This window comes from Vicugna pacos, chromosome 29 (genome assembly GCF_048564905.1).
Source record: "Vicugna pacos chromosome 29, VicPac4, whole genome shotgun sequence".
Lineage (NCBI taxonomy): Eukaryota > Metazoa > Chordata > Mammalia > Artiodactyla > Camelidae > Vicugna > Vicugna pacos.
In genome coordinates, this window is record NC_133015.1 from 7,625,957 (window position 1) to 7,645,575 (window position 19,619).

The window sequence follows — 19,619 nt, forward strand, 5'->3', positions numbered from 1 at the left end:
AGATCAAGGGTGGCTAATTTATGTGCCCTGAGGGCACAAGCTGGGTTTGGGGGGTTTAAGCATTGACTGACCACGTGACTGGAAGGAGGTGGGCCTAAGGAGCAGGTTGTGGGGTGTCGTGGTTAGAGTCACAAATTCTGCAGAAAAGGATCTGAGTTTGAATCCTGGCTCCATGGTGACTTTGAGGAAGCTGTGGGACTTCTCTGTGCCCATTTGCACACAAGAAGGGAGGGATAATAGTGTAGGTTGTCTAGGTAACCGCCCACGAGGTACCTTCATAAAAGGTAAAATGCTCTATAAATGCTAACAGACGCTCTTCACAAGACCTGGGAAAATTGTGATATCTAACCTTACAGCCACGCATTCCCGTAAAGAAACACAAGCTGAGAGCAAATAATGCCCCAAGCCAGGAGTAAAATGCACCTGCGTGAAGGCAGATGGGGGTGTAAACCGGCAGGAAGTCTCAGAGCAAATGCTTTAACCAGCATCTGATCCTGGCGGCCCCTCCCCAATCACCAAAGACAGATTTGCGGGCCCGACGGTGAAGCAAGGGAGGGTTCCCTTTGGCATGCTCCTGTCTCCTTTGTGTCTGTGCCCCTTAACTCCACAAATTACCTCTAATAAGACCACCCCAGACCCAACCCCCTTCTCTGAGCCTTTTCCATGCTCCCTCATTCTGCCCCTCCCATCTGCTCAATTATAAATACTTAGTCTGTTCCCAGTTTGCACCGGACAGACCTGTTTATTTTTAAGGAACCCTGTACAGTAGGTTACTATCTCCACTTACTCACAGGACTGGTGACAGTTTAAGGAGTTTGCAGTCTTGAGCCAAAACCACCCTTAACGCGCACGGCGAAAACCCACGTGAAGCTGCCGGGCATATCTGAAGCTGGAGGAAGCAAAGAAGGGAGCCAAGGTATCACTTAATCACTGCCCATCAGTGATCAGTGAATGTCTGCTGTGCCCTCGCAGAGGCCGCCCACCAGGGACTGTGTCCAGGTCTGAGCTTACCGGAGAGCTGTGCTTTCTTGCGCAGGATGCAAAGCTTGATGGCCACCTCCAGGCAAATGCAGGAAGAGCCTGGCCTTCTTCCTTTCAGATCCACCCCCTTCCTTTCTCTCCCCTTTCCCCAGGCTGTTAGGCCCAACTCCATTCTGTGCTCAGAGACTCGGAGTTCAAAGTTTGCTCTGAGTCTTTAGATCACAGAATCCGGTTTCCCCCGGGGCTCCCTGGGGAAACTGACATTCTGGGGCTCAGCAACTCGATATATATTTAGTCACCTATGGAAGGGAGTAGTTTGGGCAATCTGGCCAGCAGTATGCTGCCAATTCTAGGGCGTGTGTTCACGAAGGGGAGTGGAGAACTCCGAGACCCTCATTAAGGTGAGCCAGACATAGCACACCCTTCTTTGTTATTATTAAAAATTGTTCATTGGTCTACCTTTCTACCTCTGTGAATCTGCACTATGATTCTTTAAAAAAAAATTTTCTAAGGATGAAGGACATTACCTTAAAGTCACCATTCTAAGTATTTGCTCTCAATCTAGATGATTCTTAAAGTCTCAAGTTTGGACCACAGTGGGTCCACAGCCAACTGTTTACCAGGCATCACATCTGTTTCCAAGATTTCTCCATCTGCATGTCCTGATGTCATCTCAAATGTGATCAGAGTGGACAGCATCTTTCCCAGCTGCCCCTTTGAGGCACAGTTTAGCTCTTAAGTGTTCCCCATGGCATATACCACAGTTCTCTGCACACAGCAAGCACTCAGTAAATGTTTGATCTGATTTTAATTCTCATATTTCTCTATAATCCATAATCCTATGAGCGTCCCTTGGACCAGGGTTATAAACTCTTAGGATTTTATGCTGGAGCTCTTCTCCTGCAAAAAGCTTCTCTGTGACTGTGAATTTCTGAAGACATGGCAGAGGGACAACATAGGGATGTCCTCCAAATTAAACCAGCCCCAAAAGTGGTGGCCAAGAGAAGAAGGGATACATCTGACACCCAGATAAATAGCATCACAACCTGGCACGGTTGTCTTCCACAATAGACAAGGCATTCAAAGCAAACAGCTTTAAGATGCTCCAGTCCAAAATAAAATATAATATTAATTGCAACATCAAAGTAGAGAAACAAGCTAACAGGAAAACTAAAGAGACCATAGGCAACCTATTTATTGATTCAGACCATGAATATTTACTGAGCATTTACTATGTGCCAGAAAGTGCCAGAAAGTGCCAGAAAGCAGCGATAGAAGAAAGACAAAGTGAAGCGCAGAATAACTAAGTTGCCCAAGTTTTAGTGACGAAGACGACCTGAGTTCTTAATCATGATTGTTCTAAGGGATATTTTTATTACAGTTTAGAACCAAAGGATTCTTTAAGCATTTGGCCATTGAACAATGTGGGGAGTTCAGGATGCTGACCCCCAACACAGTCGAAGATCAGAGGATAACTTGAGGGTTCGCCCTGCATCCCTGTGGTTCCACATCCTTGGATTCAACCAGCTGTGGACTGGGTAGAACAGCAGTACAAATTTACTGAAAAAAGTCCACAAGTAAGTAGACCCACACAGTTCAAATTCATGTTGTTCAAGGGTCAACAGTCCACAAAAAAACACAAATGATATTTTTAAAGGACATGTATATTTGACTCCATACATTTACAAAACTTCTTTATAAAAGGTTAAATATCTGCATCAGTGTAAGAAGCAGTGTATGTAGGGACAGCAGTATCCATTTTGTTCGTTGCCATGTTCTCATTCGCCTATGAGTGTGTTTGCACACAGTAGGAGCTTCAAAAACACAAGTTCAAGGATGGATGGAGGTTTCCGGGGTGCCATTGTACCAGGCTCCAGGCTGTGTGCTAGCAACACAAATGTGGATCAGACTTCCCCCATGTCCCCGGATCTCTCAACCTTGGCATTTTACAGATACAATGGCAGGGAGTTGAGGGGCTTCCGTGTGAGGCACTTGGAGTTTGTACGGAGGATGCTGAAACCAGTTTGAATATGATGAGGGCTTGACCAGAGGAGACAGGAAAAAAAAAAACAAAAACTAATTCTATATATAATTAGGTAGTAGAGCAGAAGGGATCTGGCAACTGATAAGATCTAGGGCATTGGGGGCACAGAGACGAAAAGATGACTCCTGGGTTTCTTGGATAGATGATGATAGTATTGATGAACCACAAATATGGAAGGAGAGGGTTTGAAGTGGGGTAACTATTGATTTCATTTTGAGCTTAGAATACCCACATCTCCATTTTCATAGCTAGTAATATAATATTTACCTGTTGGTTTTAATATGTACCTACTGGTTTCATAATTAATCAGTAATATTGTTTTGAGCTTCTTGGTGAAAGATATACAACATCATGACATGGAGCAGGGTGTAAACTCTCCAATTATAATAAATTGGAAAACTGGAGTTTTCTCTGAAACATGATTAACCAGACATGATCCAAATTGTAGGTCCCTTCCACATGCGGGCTTCAAAACAGGGGTTTGCCGAAAACTCACAGTTCTCTTCCATTAACTTAGTGGACATTAACCCCAGCCCCAGGGAGTAAGTGTTACATGATAGCATCATCATGGCCAGCGCTGGATGAAAGACTGCAGTCCCCCGAATGAAGACCAGTGTACTAACTGAACAGAGGCCCAATAAAGCAGACTTAGCAGGAAGGCAGAACCAACAGGGAGTTAAACACTCTCGACTGCTCAGTCCAGTAACACCCAAGGAACAGTTCTTGAATTGACGTAAAAATTATTTTCCCACAAACATGTTCCCTACTCTCTCCTCTTACTCGTTAATTACCGGGAAGCTTTGAAAACGAAGCGCTTTAAGTCCAGAGATTCTTGTTGTCGATCACAATTATTGTTAGCATTGTTTCCTACGCGGTCTTCCCTCCCGAGGGGCTTCTCACTTCATTTTTTCATAACTAGTTGGGTCTGGTGACCTTCAACTGTCCCCAGTGACTCTCACTTGTGTTACCATCTACATCTTGTTATACGGGGAAGGGTAAAACTAACAGATTGTTTCCTGAGGAAAATGTGAAATATTCATACCCCCTGGCACCAGTGGTCTCCCACTGAGTCTTGGGATAAAGCAGCCGTGTGCATGCAGGGCTCTGCTTTGACTCTTCCCTAAAGCAAATGCCCTCTCCCTGCCTCTGCTAGGCCCCGCACACGCAGGGCTCCACGACCAGGCTGCATGATCTCAGCTACGGTCACGCTGTCTTCCGCAGTTTCGGCAAACGCGGCGCCCTTATACAGCGGGAAGTTCAAGGCTGTCCCGAGATTGCTGCGGAGCGCGGGGGTCCTGGCAGGCACCGCTCGAGCTTGGCGCTGAGCCATCCGTCTCCCTCCTTCGCTCCTGCAGCTGGTCTCTTCCCTGTTCTTCGATGACCCAGACCCCACCTTTCCGGTTTCCCTTGAAACCACTCACACAAAGCACTTCCCAAGGTGAGAAATGTCGCTGCAGGTAAAAGTGAGAACTGCATCTTACGCATCGCAGTTGCCCCGCCGGTGCCCGCCCCCGACGTGCCTCCTCCCTCCCGACACTCGCCTCCCAGTCTCTTGATTTGAACACACTGCGCAGTTTCGTCCTCCACTCTCCGCAGAGCCGCAGACCTTCCATCACATGTTCTAAGACTCTTGAGCCGGCTCCTAGACACAAAACATCGTCTAGGCGAGGTCTCCCTCTTTGCAGCAAAGACAAACAGGCAGCAGCTTAAACATTTTGCTTCTTTTCTTCTCTTCCACGAAACAGCGTGTGCTGAGCTGTATAACTGGGTCTACGAGGTAACCACGTCAAGGTCAGTCCCTTCCCCACCCACTGAAACGCCATCTTTGTTTGCTTTAAAAAAAAAAAAATCCTAGACTTCACTAAGGGGCCTTGGTAGTAAATATCATGTTACGTTCTGTTATGTCCAGGTGCCTCTGCACACAGGTCCTTCACTCCCCACCACCGGCCCCCCGCCCCCCCACCCCATCCCTCCCACAACATACACACAGGGCCAACAGAGCCCCGGGTTCCATTCACTCTCTTATTCATTCATAAAACAATTACTGAGGGTTCAATGTGCCAGCCATTGCATTTCCCTCTAAAAGCAGAAGAGCTGCAGTCGAAGAGTGGAGATTCGTGTCCGATTCCAAGTTAGCTTTTGAGAAACTAAAGGCTGCTGTGTGAGTCTGGGACGGATGGTGCGGTAAGACTTCCACCACCACCAACTGGGTCTAGAGTCTGGATTTCCCCACCTCACCGCACTGCCCACATTCCTTCGGGGTTCACAAACAGAATATTAGAGCTGAAAGGAGTCTCTGAGCTCACCTCATTCATCTGCCTCCTTTTGCAAATGAAGGCCCAGAGGCCTGGAAAGGCAAAGTGATTTTTCTCTGGTGTTAGTTCCACTTAGTAAGTCCCCAGCAGGCTCAGGCCCCGGAAGGCGCTCCAGGAGGGGCTGTCGGAGAGGCAGCGCAGGGGAGGGGATTCTGCCTCCTCGCTGTGCTGTCAGAGACCAGAATTCACATCCCACTAATGCCATCTGTTCACCATTTAACCTTTGCCAGGTTAACTGGCCACTCTTGTCTATCTTGTCCTACTCATCTCTAAAAATGGGGCCTTGCTCACCTCAAAGAATTGCATGAAATAACCTTGATGAAAGAGCCTGACTTCTTTTCCTCCCGACACATTTAGTTTTCTTTGTTCCTTCCTTCAGAGCCCCTGTCTCTTTACACAGGAGAAAGAAAAGGTACCCATTTATCGTTGTCATGACTCTTTTAATGTCCTTCCAACCCTTCCCCGACCCAGGCCCTACACAGGCCCCTGCACACTTGCACGCACACACACACACACGCACACACACACGCAGGACACCGACTCTCCTCTCTGTGGGCACGGGCCACCAGCCCCCTCACCAGCACTGACAGTGGTGGCAGCCGCCGATCCCATGAGGGGTCCTCCGTGAACCCCAGAGTCTGGTTTAGGTTCCCATCCACCACCCGCCACATCGCCCCCTCCCCGTGGGCGCCTGCAGGCCCGACGGAGGGTTCAACGCCAGACACCACACAGGAGACGCTTCCTGTCTGGCTTTAATTAATTTCTTTGTTTCCCTTGAAAAAAGACATCTTTAGTTGTCTCATCCACACTGTGTTTTGGCTGCGGTACAAGCCTCTAATTCAGCTGCGGAAAGCGGTTAACTTCTAATTCAGCGACAGAGAGGTGAGAAACGGCTCCCTCCTCCAGGATGCGAGGCAGGAACAGAGCGGCAGGTGGTGTTGGGACTCCTGAAGCCGTCAGGCAGGACTCGGAGGGGTTAACGTTTCGCCACTTCTGGTCCCTGACTTGTTTAGAGATATTTAGAAAACAAACTGCAGGGGTACAAAAAAAAAAAAGACCCTTCTCCACCCAGAATCGCTCTTCTGATTTGCTGCGTGAGCCCTTCAAACTACACAGCGCTGGGAATGGAGAGAAAGGACAGGGTAGGGTCTTCTGGAGGCTGGCCCTGGGAGCCACCAGGAGAACCTTATGACAGCTGTAGAAAACCAAAAAGGGCTTGTCCCCCTCACTGCTAAAGACGGAAAGACCAGCTCTACAGACAGAGCCGTCTCCTGGCAAGATTCAGTTAGTATTTGTAAAATGAATAAATGAATGAATGGCAATGGGGTTGCCATATTTCACCATTTTCTTTCCAGTTATGTGTATTCACGTCACTCCAACTTATGAAAGTATCTGTTTAAAAACCTGAGTTAGATTCCTAGTCTGTAACTCAGACCACTACTTCCTAACTGAACATCAACTCTTACCTAATTCTCTCGCAGACTCCCTGGACGGTAGCTCTCTGCAAGGCTCAGAAGCGATGGAGGTGGGGAGTCACTCTTCCCCTCTTCTTATCCAAATCTGCTTGTCTTGCTTTCCCTCTACTTGCTACTTCAGGTGACTCCAGGGTTTGGGGAGAGTGAAAGCACAGGAAAGGAAGGTGAAAAGAAAAGAAGTGAATCACCTTTAACCTGGCAGTTCAGTCTCTCTGTCATTGCAGGCGTCCAAATTCTGGCTCTTTGATGGGGAGAATCAGGGGACATGCGCACTGGAGGCAACCTCTCATTATGACCTCTGTCCCCGCCCCCTGGTGCTACCCCACAGTCTCACGCAGGCTGAGGGAGGATCCCGGTGGGCAGGTCTCCAGGGATGGGCTCTTTCCAAATGGTGATCTCAGGTGCCTGTGGGTGCACCCAAGTCCCTGTCCCACCCAGCAGTGCAAGTCCAGCCACTGTCTCTCTCCACATCTGTTCTCCCTGATATCGCCCCCTTGCCTCCCAGGTTCCGGTCATCAAGGTCATGTAATAGGAAGGAACAAATCTGACTCTGTATTTGATCTGTTCCTTTATGTCTAACCCTGTGCTCTGTTTCCTGTGCTTAGTCTTGCTGGTTCTTAACCTTTTGTAAAAGAATGTTGCCAATAGCCTGAAATATACAGGATAACACATTCTCAAGGCTCTGACCTTAAAGGTAAAGCACTCCTCGGTTCATACAGAGATAAAAAGTTGCAGGACAGAGAATAACATTTGTCTTGTGGGAGGTTTACAGGATCGTCATGACCTGACCCACGTGGACAGCTGCCAGAACAAAGGTTTCTGAAAACAAGAAGTTTGCAACAACCAACTGCACCCCCTCCCCTTTTTAGAATGAAAGGATCCTGAATTCTGACTTGGGGAAGATGGTTCTCCAGGACATTAGTCCCCCATCTTCTCAGTCTGCCACATTTCTGAGTAAAGTCGTTACTCCTTGCCCCAGCACCTTGTCCCCCAGTTATTGGCCTGTCGTGTGGCGAGCAGAACGAGTTTGGACTCGATAACAATCAGGAACACATCCTGACTCTGGGGGATGATGCCAGTTTCTCCCAGGACCTGTCACACAGCCAGGGGGTGTTGACCCCTACACCCCCTGGCTGTGCTGAGATGAGTGTCTGAGGATCTGCCCCTCTGCCAGCCTCCAGCCACAGTGGGTCTGTCTTTGAGTATTCCCGCAAAATGATAATAATGCAGAAAGAGGGAAAAGTGGCTGTCCTGTCTGCTTCTCTGCAACCAGCATGAGGGCCACCACAGAATTGGAGTCAGCTAGCCTCGCCCTTGGTGGCTCTCTTGTCATCCAATGTCCTGGTTCCAGCCAGACACACGGAGGGTGATCCCTTAAGCCAGACCTTGCTCTTCCCAAGTGGCTGGATTTCATCCTGTTTCCTCACTTTGGACCAATATCACAGTGAAATTTAGCAATAATGACTAGCCCTCTCCATCTCTGGTCCTCTGAACAGGAAACAGACACTCCCAGAGAACAAAGCAGTCGATGTAGCTCATCTCTGCCTTGAGCACTGACTGGCATTAAGACACGCATGCCAGGATACCGGACAGGCATTGTGGGCGAGTGGGCAAACATCACTGTTGCAAATGCACCTATCTCCCAGGCGATGGTCCCTGAAGGCTGTCCTCCACGCTTGTTCTGTCTGCCCACATAGCCGTGGCTGGGAAGCCCTCAGAAGCAGCACGTGCACCACCGAGACGAATTAGAAATTGGCTGAAAAGTTCCATCTGGGTTGGAGTTTAGATTTGCAGCATTCAGGGTGCTATATCAGGAGGGCAATCTCAAAAAGAATCAAAGTGACTCTTAAAATCTCATTTTCTAACTCACCCTGGCAACTGGGCCCCGTCTTATACCAGTCTATTTTTTTTTAATTGAAGTACAGTCAGTTACAATGCGTCAATTTCTCATGTACGGCACAATGTCCCAGTCATACATAAACATACATATATTCGTTTTGATATTCTACACCAGTCTAAATTGATGTGGCGTACCTTCTATACAGCAAGTTAACAAACGGAAAGGCAGCCAAGAGGAGGTGAAGGGGCCAGAGAGGAAAAGCAAGATAGATGGATTAGAAGACACCGGGCATTTTTTGGCTACCTAGCTACCAGCCATTCCACTCCCACAAACCACATTTGTTGGGGTCTGTCCTTCCTCGCAGATTTTTCATTGTGAGTAGGGGGCTAGATGGGAAACCAAGCTGAGGGAGGGGCCAGATTCTTTCTTCCCAGCTAAGGGCTTGTATACCTGACCAACAGACCAAGCAGAACTTTGACTCTCCACCTAGCAACCCAAAGGTGGAGGGAACAATCTGAGGTCAGATACTCTCAGAAACAGGGGCTGCACGATGTTCCGGACATTTCTGCTGCAACCCCTTGTGTGTGTCCCCAGCTCTGAGGGCCCCATGCTCCCTTGCTTTCTGACAGCCCTCCAGCCCAGACGTCAGCACCCCAGCCAATCTCTGTGTCCTCAAGATCCTCCCAAGGCAGAGTCAGCTCCCCTCAGTTGCCACCAGGAGTCCTGATGGACACAGTAGGAATCACATCCTCAGTTCACTCTTCCCACCTGCAAGGTGAAAGAGAGTTGAAACTAAAACCTGCTATGTTTCTTCTGAAAACACCCTGAGAATATCAGTCTCCCAGCTCTGGGGACTTATGGAAGCGTTTGCTCTCATCTGTCGTTCAGTGACACGGTGACTCTGAGCCCAAGCATTGGCTCTGTTGTTATAGTCGCGAAGGTCTTTTCAGTCCTATGTGTTAATTTATTTTTAAGCCCCAATCTAAATAAGCTGGAAATAAGCCCCATCTCCTTTTCACAGAATCGGAGAAATTAGGATGGAGAAATCTTGAGAGATGGCCTAGTCCGACAGCCCCGTTGTACAAACCAAGCAAACCTTTCTTCTTGGGAAAAGTAAGGAAATGCTGCATGAAGACTTTGCCTCTGCTCCACAGATGTTCCTGCCTTAAACCAGGATTGAAAAACAATTTCCTCTTCTCCCTACTCTGGGGTGTGTCTCGAACTTAATTAGATTAATTTTTTTCTAAGAATCCTAGGGTTACATTCCCTAGAGTGCATGTATACAGGCCCTCATCATTTTTCACTTAATTACTGAACTGGTCTCTTAACTGGGATTTTTACTCATAGCCTCTGCACCCCAGCTCCACCCCATCTTGCCACACCTCCCCGCACCCCCAGCCCAGTCTCCACACGACTGTAGAGGCTGTTCCTCTGAATGCAAATCTGATCACATGGCTTCTCTGCTTACAATATCCTTCTGGAGCTTCCCATCTCTGATAGGCAGAAAGATGCCCCCCCCCCAAAAAAAAGTCCATGTCTCAATCCCCACAACCTGTGAATATGTAAAGCTCAAATGTCAAGGGGGAATTAAGATGACAGGTGAAATTAAAACTGCTAATCAGCTGCCCTGAGCTGCAGAGATTATCCTGTATTCTTCACGTGGGCCCAATCAAACCACAGGGCCAGTGAAGGCACAAAGAGGTTCGGAGATGCTAGGCTGCCTGCTTTGAAGATGCTAGGCTGCCTGCTTTGAAGATGCAGAAGAGGCCACAAGACAAAGAATGCCGTGGCCTCTAGAAGCTGGAAAAAAAGTGAGGAAATGGGTTCTTCACTAGAGTCTCTGGAAAGGAATGCAGCCCTGTGGGCACCTTGACCTTAGACCAGTGAGGCCGTTCCAGACCTTTGACCTCCAGAACTATAAATCTGTGTTTGGGTGATGTGTTGTAGCAGCAGTAAGAAAATATTAGACCATCAAATACCAGAGCCACGCTGGGGTAGTCCCCCAGGCCACTGCGCCTATGACTGTCCCTCTGCCTCACTTTCTCACCTACTTAACTCACTTGAAGGCGTTCAGGCCATGCCACCCCAAAATATACTGTTTGGCATATTATTCTGAGTGAAAGACACTTGAAAAACGGCAGATGCAGGGAAGGCCCTCTGACCTCCCCTTTTCCTCCTAAAAGCAGGAGAGAAAACTTCCACGTGAATGGTGCCCTCACTCCTAGGAGGAAGAAACTTTCTCATCTTCAGAGGCAGGGAGGGAAGGCCTAGAAAAATCTGTACAAACAGACCTTGTTAAAATTACTCTTATCTTCCTTTGGTTCCCCCATATATTTTAGTTACTTTCTTACAATCGCTACTCTTTGTTCGACCCAGTATATAAATACTTAGGCCTAGTCATTTCTTTGAGTCTTCATTTTTCCTGTGGCTCCCATGTCCATGTAAATAAAATGTGTATGTGTTTCCTTTGTTAATCTGTCTTATGTCAGTCCCCGTTGAAGCCCCTAAGAAGATGGAGGAAAATTTTACCTTTCTTCCATGCTTGTCCTACTCAAGGCCAACACCACTTGCAGGAAGCCCTCCCTGATTCCCTAAGACAGGCTCACCAATTCTACCATAACCTGCGCTTACCTCCATTAGGGCATTTATCATGACATGTGGTTATTTTCTCCTCCCAGTGATGCTATGAAATCAGCCCCAAGTCCTAGTACAAAAGAAATAGTTTACCATATAAACTCTATGAAGATAAATATTTTTGTCTTTTTTATTTGTTGCTGAATCCCCAGTACTTAAAACAATGCCTGGCATATAGTAGGTTCTCAAAAATTGTTTTAAATTAATGAGTGAATAAATGAATGAATGAATAGATGAGCTATCTGGGCATAGTCTCAGATGCGGAGTTAAAATGACCAGAGGGCATAGGGAGGTCCCCTATGCAAACTCTCAGAGAAGCTCTTCCCCAAGCAGGTGGAAGACAGACCAGCAAATGTGACATTTGGGATTGTGGAATTTCCGTCAATCTTATGCTGACGAGCCCTCTGCAAAATTGCACATGTGTCCATTTCTCAACACTGCTATGAACACAAAAGGTGAGGCAGGAAGGTGCAGGCTTCGTTGCCACATGTGAATTCCAGATGTTAGCTGGAGTAGCCGGGCCCATGAGTTATGGGCAAGATCAGTTTGACCTCTTTCTCCATGCCCTGTAGAGCTCCCAAGTCTGCCGCATTTTTTCCTTTATTCTCCTGAACACTGCTGGCTCCTGCTCACGCCTCAGCAATCAACCATATACATCATTTATGTTTTTTAATATAATAGACTTCATTTCAGTTTCTGTGATGTGGGGAGTGTTTGCAGAGTTTGTGGGGAAAGGGAGGAGAGAGATGTGGATTCTCTGCCAGCTGCTTAGTTTTGAATTACCTGTCAGTCCTGCCATCTCATTAAATCCTCATTAAATTAAATTCCTTTTCTCTCTCTCTTTCTCTCCCACTGCCCCCACCCCACACACATATCACCAGAAAAAATAAAATAAAATCTCCTCTTTGTTTAGAGTCTGGTTACCTTTTATCCCAAGTGGCTGACTAAGGATTACTTGCCTTTAAAGATGTTGTTAGGCGGGATCAAGATGCAGGGGTAGGAAGATGCTGAGCTCCCCTTCCTTCACAAACACGTCAAAACTACAGCTCCATATAGAACCACTCTCGCTGAAACAGGCCTGAAGACTAGCAGGACGGCTCTTCTAAAACCAAGGCTGTAAAAGACCCACATGGAGTCTGGTAGAGGGGAGGAGAAGCGATCCAGTTGGGGCCTACACCCTTTGGGGGGCAGCCAGGAGGGAGTCGGGTGTCGCAGCCTTGGGGAACCTCACCGAGGAGCGAGGAGTTTGAGCCACTCATTAGGCTTCCCAGCCCGGGGCCTGACGCCGGGAAGATGAGCACCCTGAGCTGGCGTGAAAACCAGTGGGACTTACTGGAGGGCTGTCAGAACCTGAGACTCTGCTCTCAAAGATCTAGCACATAGAATTGATTCCTCCCAGTCACAGCACGGAGGTAGCAAAGGAATGGTGCCTAGGGCTCTGTCCAGCCAGGCACCTGGCCCCCAGGGCCCTCAGCCCTCAGCCCTCACCAGCTCCTGCTCCAGCCCCTCTTTCTCCTGCACTGCTCCCCACTAAGGCAGAGGGAATGGAACCGACCCGGCCCCAGCCCTGCCCCGGACCAGGGTGGAGGCAGCCACGGCCAGCACGTATCAGTGCACACACTCAACGGGGAGCAAAAGAGTTCCAGAGCTGAGCCCACCGCTGGCAGAGCACTTGTCCGTGAGCACACTTGGGAGGGAGGGAAATCTGCTTAGTAGTGTGGCTCCAACCCCCTCCAGCCCTGATCTGACCTCTAACCAAGGCCGAGACTGTCATCCTACCCAGGAGAAACCTGGTTCCCTCAGGGCTCCTGCTCCAGCCATGGTGTTGGAACAACCCTACCTGGTTCACACCTGGCTCAGGCTCTAGCCCCTGCCACTCCAGCTCTGCTTCCCACCACGGCTGAGCTGCCAGCACATCCTGGGAGAGACATGGCCAGTGCTCACTTCAGAGCCAGCTCTTCCACCAAAGCCACCAGGCACAAGCAGATGGCATAGGGACACTTCCACACAAGGACACCCCTTCAAGAAAGGGACAGGTAACTGTTTCACCTAATTTCATAGAGACACAGAAAGGGACACAAAGGGAGAAGACAGAGGATTATGTTTCAAATGAAAGAACAAGAGAAAAAAAATCCTAGAAAAAACCCTAATGAAACAGAAATAAATAATTTACCTGATAAAGAGTTCAAAGAAATAGAAATAAGAATGATATCTGCACTTGGGAAAAGACTAGATGAATGCAGTGAGAATTTCAGCAAAGAATTAAAAAATATAAAAAAGAACCAGTAAGAGCAGAAGAATACAATCACTGAAATGAAAAATATACTGGAAGAAATTAATAGCAGATTAGGTGACACGGAATAACGTTTACACGATCTGGAAGACAGAATCATGGAAGTCACCCAGTCAGAACAGCAAAAAGAAAATAAATTTGAAAAAGTGAGAATTGCTTACGGGACCTCTTGGGACAACATCATCATACTAACATTCACAATATAAGGGGTCCCAGAAGGAGAAGAGAGAGAGAGAGAAAAGGGTAGAAAATATATTTAATGAAATTACAGCTGAAAAATTTCCAAACCTGAAGAAGGAAACAGATATTCAGGTACAAGAAGCACAGAGAGTCCCAACAAGATGAACACAAAGAGAACCACACCAAGACGTATCACCATTTAAATGGCAAAAGTGAAAGATAAAGAGAGAATTTTAAAGACAGCAAGAAAAAACAGATACCTCCCCATTGGAAGGGGTTCCCAAAGGAATGTCCCATAAAGCTGATTTTTCAGCGGAAGCTTGGCAGGCCAGAAGGGAGCAGCATGATATACTTCAAGTGCTGAAAGGAAAAACTCACAACTGAGGACACTCTACCCAGCAAGATTATCATTCAGGATTGAAGGAGAGGTAAAGGGCTTCTCAAGCAAGCACAAAGTAAAAGAGCTCATCAGTGCTACACCAACCTTACAAGAAGTGTTAAAAGGTCTTCTTTAACTGGAAAAGAAAAGGCTCACAACAAAAAAAGAAACTGTAGAAAGGGGGAAAATCCCACTGCTTAAGGCAAATATATAGTAAAGGCGGTGAGTCAGTCACTTAAATAGGCTAGCACAAAGATTGAAAGATAAAAATTGTGAAATCAACTATAATAACAATAAACAGTTGAGGGGCAGGCATGAGATATAAAATATGGTATCAAAACCACAAAACGTTGGGGGAGGAGGAGTAAAAAAATGTAGATCTTTTAGAATGTGTTTGAGGTCAAATGACTATGAGTTTAAAACGAATAGATATGGTTATAGGTCCACATATATGAACTCCGTAGTAACCCCAAATCAAAACCCTGCAATCGACGCACAAAAACTAGAGAGAAAGGAACACAAACACAACACTAAAGAAAATCATCAAGCCACAAGGGAAGGGACCACGAGAAGAAAAGAACAGCAAAGAACCGCAAAAAATAACCAGAACACAAGGAACAAAATGGCAGTAAGTACATACCTAGCAATAATCACCTTCAAAATCAACGGACTACATGCTTCAGTCAGAAAACTACGGCAGCTGGCTGGATCAAAAAGAGGATCCATCTGTATGCTGCCTACAAGAAACTCACTGCAGACGTAAACACACGTACATCTTGAAAAAGAGGTGATGGAAAAAGGCACCCCATGCAAATGGAAAAGGAAAGAAACCAGGAGAAGCAATGCTTATGTCAGACAAACTCTATAATCCCTCACACCTGTCAAAACAGCTATCATCAGAGTGTCTACAAATAGCAAATGCTGACAAGGATGTGGAGGAAGGAGCCCCAGTACACTGTTGGTGGGAATGTAAATTGGTGCAGCCACTATGGAGAACAGCCTGGAAGCGCCTCAGAAAACTAAGAATAGAACTACCATACAATCCAGCAGTTCCACTCCTGGGTATGTACCCAAAGAAAACAAAAATACTAATTTGAAAAGATCTACGCACCCCAACGTTCAAGGCAGCATTATTTACAATTGCCAAGGCATGGATGCATCCTAAGTGTCCATCAACAGAGGAATGGATAAAGCATACATGGTATATGGGCATAATGGAATATTTCTCAGCCGTAGAAAAGAATGAAATTTTGCTATTTGCAACAACATGGATGGACCTGGAGGGTATTATACTTAGCAAAATAAGTTATACAGAGAAAGACAAATACTGTATGTCTTCACCTATATGTGAAATTCAAAAAATACATTAAAACAGAAAAGGACTCACAGATAGAGAGAACAGACTAGTGGTAACCAGTGGGGAGAGATGTGGAGGGAGGGACAAGATAGGGGAAGTGGATTAAGAGGTACAAACTACCAGGTATAAAATAAATAAGATACAAGGATGTAATGTACAGCACAGGGACTATAACCAATATTTTATAACTTTAAATTGAGTTTAATCTACAAAAACATAGAATTGTTATATCGTATACCAGAAATTGACATAATATTGTAAATAATCTATACTTCAATTTTTTTTTAAAGGTTTTAGTGAAATAGCTTTTTTAGGGTCTTTATTGCAAATAAAGATCTTGCCTCGCGTAGGTTTCTCCATTCCAAAAATTCATAATCCTTGAAGCAAGCATGACTCGTCTGTTGGCTGTTTAGGATGAGGACCTTCCCAGGAGGATTCTTGTTTTCATGTGTACCCAGCCCCCTCTACAGAGCCTCCAGACGTTCTCAGATGTGCTGAACCCTGAGCACCACTGCTTGCCTCTTGCCTTCAACTTCAGTTGCAAACATATAAGGCTGTGTGTTCAACTAATATCTTATCTAATCCATTTCAAACAAGCAAAACCTAGTACAATGAATAAGTAAATTGAGCAAGATTGCAGAATACTAGGTCAACATTCAAAATCAATAGGATTGCTACATATGGCCAGTAAAAATCAGAAAATAAACCTTAGAAAGTTTATATATGATAACATAAAAACATGAAATGTTTAGAAACACATTTAACAAAATATATGAGACATGTAAACAAAAAAGTGTAAAACATTGATTAGAGAAATTTAAAAAGGCCCAAATAAAAGGAGAGATATACAGCGCTCACCGATCAGAAGACTCAGCATTGCTGAGATGCCAATTCTCCACAAATTGATTTATAGATTAAATGCAATTTCCATCAAAACCCCAGCAGGTTTTTTTTTGTAGAAATTGATACTTTGGTTCTAAAATTCAAATAATCAAGACAGTATGGCAGTAATAAAAGTAGAGACACATAGATCAATGGTTCAAAATAGAAACAGAGATATACACATAGAGTCAATTGATTTTTAACAGTGATGTCAAGGTAATTCAATGGAGAAAGGACAGTTTTCAACAACTGATTCAACAGGTAAATACCTTTGGGGAAAAAGTAAACATTGACCTTTATCTTAAACACAAACATGAACTCAAAGTAGATCATAGACCTAAATGTAAAAGCTAAAACTATAAAACTCTTAAAAGAAAACCAGAGAAAAACGTATGAGATCTTGGCGTAAGCAAAAGTGAATACACATGTCAGCATTCAATGAGTTTTAGTCTAAAAAGACATGCATTTTGTTTTAAAGTAAATTATACTTCAGTAAAGTTGACAAAAAAGAGGGAAAAAATCCATCGAAATTTGGTGCTTACGTTGATAACCTTCCGATTTCTTTTTTTTTTAATTCTGTTTTAGGCACACTTGCCTTCTTTCTAGTCTTGACCTCAAAGTCTTTGCTCTCGCTGTTTGTTCTTCTGATGAAAATGTTCCACTGCCCCTCTTCACAGGGCTGGCTGTTTCTCATCACTCAGCTCTGGTTCAGATGCTTCCAAAGAGAGTTCTTGTCCAACTGTCCCGGGCAGTCCTCACCTTGTCCACACCCAACTCCTACCACTATCAATTTCTCTGTTCATTTTCTTAATAAAATAAGAATTACTGCTAATGAGAAAAAAAATTGATCTATTTAGTTCACATAAATTGTCTCCTACTGGAATTTAAACTGCACAAGGGTAGGGGCTGTCTCTTTTTGCCTGGGATATAGTAGAAATTTAATTATTTTCTTAATAAATGAATAAATGGATGTTATCTAAGCATTGTACCTGTGTGAAGTTTCCATTTTTCCGTCATGATTTCAGATCAGTGGGGTGTTAACTGTACCTGTTTATACTATAGATTTCTTTTGAGTCACCAATGTCCTGCTTTTTTATATAAAGTGCATCATTTTAACATCCTGCTTGATCCAGTCTTGGTCTGCGAAGCTTCTGTGTCAGTGACGAATCTTTTCTTTCCCTGCATACATCGTCAAGTCAGAACCAATTCCTTCCTTGTGCCCTAATACAAATGCGTGAAGGGCAAACTTCTCTGAGACCTTTAAAAAATATATCCAAGATGGCAACTGTGTCTACTTTCTGTTTACTCTGGCACTGAAACCTTTCAACATTTCCAAACATCAAAAAAGTCATGGTCGTCTCTTCCTAAATCCTAGTGAGTTTTATTGAAACAAGTTGGGCTCATCTACCATCCTCTCTACTACAGTGTCTACCACTCCCAGCAGTGAAAATCAGAGCTATTCTGTTGGATCATTTGCATTTCCTTTACATTTTACTTTGAGGGATAAAAACCTTCTTAATGGAGAAGTGATTTTATTCTCCCTACTCTATTAATGTTAGTATCTGACGTCATGAAAAAATATACAAGACTCACCTAAATATACATATGATTTTGAATAAACTCCTCTCACCCAAGTGAGAGCATTTAAATGTAAAGTGAAGTGTGGATGACGGTACAATTGTAAAAGAAAGATCAACATCTTAGGACCAAATTTCCTCAGGTAAAACTCGTCTTCTGAGATGAGCTCTAAGGCATATTCCAAACAGAGAACTAGAGAATGGAGATTTCTTTTGTTTTGGTTTGTTTTGAAAGAAATCCAGGAACAGAAGGAAGAATTACTTTACTCTAGACTTGGAAGAGCTGCAGGAGCTTCAAAAGGAAAATCAAATAAAAATACTTGAAAGCTCACTGAGGCTTGCAAACCAAGAACTTTAACCCTAGAAAATGCAAAAGCAGATTTCTGCGGGCAGAATATCAAGATAATACTATTTTTCTCTTGGAATAATATTGAAGCTGCCAGGGTGCCATCTGATCTGAACTTACGGGTAAGCCCTGAAGAAGCCAGAAAGAAAAGAGAAAATAAGAGTTAACAAATATTCAAAGACAGTAAAAGTTACGTAGGCGGGGGTGTGTACCCTGTAACTTACATTGCGGTGAAATGCTTTCGCAAGTCTATCACTGATTGAGGAGATACTGTATGCTAGATCTAGTCATCTTTCATGTGTTTTAGTTTTAGTCCCAGCAATATGACATGTACTGTCTAGGACCTGTATGAAGGATCCTAAAAAATAAAAAGACTTTGCTCCCTAGGACAAAATCATCAGAGGAGAAACCCATGTAGTTGGGTAGCAGAAGAATTTATAAACAGAAAAGTGATACAGAAAGTTGAAGAACAGAGTGACGTGCTATTACTCTACCACATGGGGATACGATGGCTCTTGTACACTCAAGTACGCAAAATAGATTTCAGGAAATTGTTCCCGAAAGGAAAATCAGGGTGTTTTACCAGAAAAGAAAATGAATGCTGAACATGCAAAAACAATAGCCTTGTTCTAGACCCCCAGCCTCTGAGCTCTGCTCATCTGATTGGAACCCCCGCCCACCTGATGGCTGGCCACTGAGCATCGGGAATGACACCCTGCTGTCCCTCAGACACTGACCAGGACGCAACAATGGGTCTTGACTTTTTCTATTCATGGAACCCTTACAAATGTTAGAATTTGGGGCAGCCCTCTGAAAAGGATTAATCGTTCAAAACAACACTAAACAAGTTAGCAATAATAACATCGCCACTATGACAGTTTGACAATGTCTCACGGTGTTTATAAAACAATCCACCGGTTACAGGGTCACGAGGATTTATGAGTCTAACCATCGATCTTTTTCTATTCTTGAAGTGGCATTAGGGTGTTTTAGTAAACGTTCAATCGGTGTCTCTCCCCTTTTGCCTCCTGCTAGGAGGGTTGGACCCTGCTCTGTATCATTTCTGGCTCAGCTCAGTGTTCCTTTGAAAGATTCATTGTCACATCATGTAAACTCATTAGTAGCAAAAAACACACTGTATGCGTTGACCCTAATGACTGCAAAACCATACAAACCACCTCCGATCTATAGTCCAATAGAGCCCTTTCCAAACTGCCGTCTCTTGCAGGATGTCAATGTGTGTGGTATGCTATATAAGAGAAGAGGGGTTTTATCTGTCAAATGTGTTTGAGAAATACTGTATTGAACAAAGTTAA